This window comes from Panthera leo, chromosome C1, assembly GCF_018350215.1.
Source record: "Panthera leo isolate Ple1 chromosome C1, P.leo_Ple1_pat1.1, whole genome shotgun sequence".
NCBI classification, from domain to species: Eukaryota; Metazoa; Chordata; class Mammalia; order Carnivora; family Felidae; genus Panthera; species Panthera leo.
The window spans coordinates 2,767,803-2,770,772 of NC_056686.1; the positions used below are offsets into that span (position 1 = coordinate 2,767,803).

Sequence of the window (2,970 nt, forward strand, 5' to 3'; positions counted from 1 at the left end):
CGCAGGGCTCGAACTCACAAGCCATGAGATCATGACCTGAGCCGAAGTCGGACGCTTAAGTGACTGAGCCACCCAGGCGCCCCTATGCCTCAGATCTTTGGGTGTCACGGTGTTGTGTTGTACATCATCCCTTGATTGAAAACCAGCAACAGACCAGGTCTCAGATTGCCCACATCACAATGAAATAAGCTTCCGGAAGATTCTGAAGTCTGAAAACCTGTGTGGCAGACATACAGGCTGATCGTTCAGTCTCCATCCAAACTGGGGCACTAGAGGCAGGGCAGAAGAGGCGGGCACTAGAAATAATTACAGGTGTGTATTTTTGAAGTATTTCCTTTGGCTAAGTGGGTTTTATTATATTAGTAGACCCATTGGAATTTTTTTTTAAAGAGTAGCATTTTTCATTAGAATGTTAGCATTAAAAATTTTTCCATAAAACTGCTTGTGTCCTTCCTCAAAACTATAATTTTTTTGGTTAGTACATTTGAAATTGTTGACACTTTAAGATGTCTCCTCTCTGTCAGACCATAACATTTTTAATTGAGATGATTTTCTCTCTGCAGGTGCAGGGGTATCTGGTAAGCTCAGAGCAAATTCAGCTCTACAGAGAACATGTTCACGACTAGTTTTTCTCCACATTGAAACATGTAAATATTTCACCCAAATGCATTTATGGAGACTGGCTTCTTGTTTCTGTCCTGAGAAGCTTTCTTTGGCAAATACTCCGACGAGGTAAGAACTCATCAAATAAGTCACCTGTTTTGACGTTGTTCTCATACGTGATTCTCTCGAACGTTTCTTTATGTTTAGATGCAGCGAACTTGAAGATATTTTTATTTTGTTCTGTTCCAGTACAAAATACTAATTTGCTTAATGAAAATTAGGGCTTCATTAAAAGATGCTGTCTACTCGTTGAGCTATTATTCCAAAGCACAATCATATCATTTCTTTCTTTTTTTTTTAATTTTGAGGGGGGAGGGGCAGAGGACGTGGGGGACAGAGAGAGAATCTCAAGCAGGCTCCGTGCTCAGCATGGGGCTCCAACCCACGCCCCTGGGATCATGACCTGAGCCGAAATCAAGAGTTGGACGCTCAACCCACCAAGCCACCCAGGCGCCCCAGTCATATAATTTCTAAACCAAATCCTATAGGCTGTCAGGACTTGTTTCATTTGTCACCCCCTCAACCTTGTATCGGATAAATATAGTGTCTTCCTGTTTGCAAGCTTGCTTTCAATAACTATAATTTCCTCAAAGGCTCCAAAGCTGGAGTTTCTGTTGGCTATTGTCATTGTCGTTAAATTGTCTGATGCAACCAAAACATTCAGAGGGTTTATTTACAAAAGTTTCAGGCCATCACAGGACACTCAGATGCATTTACAAAGCTCTCCAAAAGCTCAAGTGTTCCCACAACCTTCCTCATGGCGGGCAGCAAGGTACAAACTACCACATGGAAGGTTTTATTTTTTTTTTTTAATTCATTTTAATTCAGTATCTTCTTGCTATAACAGGTCGCTCTTTAGTTACTTTAACTGAGTGCACATAAATATTTGTAAATTTGTCCGTGACACTGACATGATTTGATCTGTGACAACTTACGTGATCTGATGGTTAGATCGGCTCACCTCGCTGGGCACAATTTGGAATCGTGTGTTCTCCACAACCTGCTCTTCCTTCAGATATCTGCTCCACACGTCTTTTTACTGTAAGAACATGGCTTTTGTGAGGAAGCTTCCATCACATACATATGCGTATTATCACCACCATAAAACAAGTAGCTTTATCTGCAGGGGGGGATCTTCCTCAGTGAATTTGCTAGTGCTTGTAAGAATCTCAGGTGCTTTGCCTCCAACAGGATGAAATTGTGAAAGTGGTATTTCTAGGTCATAAATTGGACTGAAAACATTGAACCTTTCTTGGAGTTCACCGATTTCCCGTCTGAAGTATCTGAGGACATGGGTTAAGATTGGCTCCCTTTACCAGTTTGCCAAATCCTTCTTCTGCTGGTGGCACTGACGTATTAACAGCTGATGGCTGGCCTCTCAAACGTGCACAAGAAAAATTAGAATCTGAAATGAGCCGGCTGAGCTTGGAAGGACGGAGGGTAACCTAAAAGAAAAGTCATGCCTCCAGGTGAGATGTGCAAGAGACCTTCTGCAGCCACACGTGGTAAAATCCTGTCTTTGGGCAAAGCCCTCCTCAAGGGACCACTGATGTTGGAGGCAGAAGCTTCTGTGTGATCCGTGTCCTTGCGAGGGCCTGCGGACAACATGAATGAGCATTTTGTGCCAACTATAGCTTCCGCGTAATTGTAATGACCTCGAGAAATTCAGCGCTTGGTTTTCGATAAACGTGTACTTTCATTATTTTAGCTCATGGCTGCCAAAGGGCTTTATTGCAAAATTTTAAAAGCATTAGCAAACAATAAAATAAGCACTTGGTTGTGTCTTTATCCCTGCAATAAAGAAAGGACCGTTTGTAGCGAGAGCGTGCCTGCTGCTCGCGGTCTGTATGCCCTACGGCAGGATGGCTGACCTCGGCCTTCATCAGGTTTCACAGACGTTCGGCTTATAATGTCCCACCGATCCCACTGACTGCCGGTTGGGGGCTTTGGGGTTTTGTGGGTGGTGGCATGGGCCACAGCACACCCGGCTGTCCACCAAGTGTGGCCCTTGCTGGGAGGCAGGAGAGGCAGACACAGGGTCTGGAAAGCGTCTCCAGAACAGTCTATCGTCACGGGCGGTCTTTCAGCTTCGACCATGTGTTAACTTAAAACTGCCTAGTGCAGGGGCGCCTGGGGGCTCTGTCGGCTCAGCATCAGACTTTGGCTCGGGTCACGATCTCACGGTTTGTGAGTTCAAGCCCCACGTCGGGCTCTGTGCTGACAGCTCAGAGCCTGGAGCCTGCTTCAGATTCTGTGTCTCCCTCTCTCTCTGCCCCTCCCCTGCTCATGCTCTGTCTCAAAAATTAG

The 2,970-nt window shown here is 44.9% G+C and overlaps 1 long non-coding RNA gene across 1 annotated transcript; it reads left to right on the plus strand.

Moving 5' to 3' along the window:
* Nucleotides 1-200: 200 nt before the first annotated feature.
* On the plus strand, nt 201-2,370 carry LOC122227674. Its single transcript, XR_006206189.1, has 3 exons — nt 201-312; nt 564-732; nt 1,855-2,370. It is a non-coding gene; the product is annotated as an uncharacterized LOC122227674 (long non-coding RNA).
* The last annotated feature ends 600 nt before the right edge of the window (nt 2,371-2,970 follow it).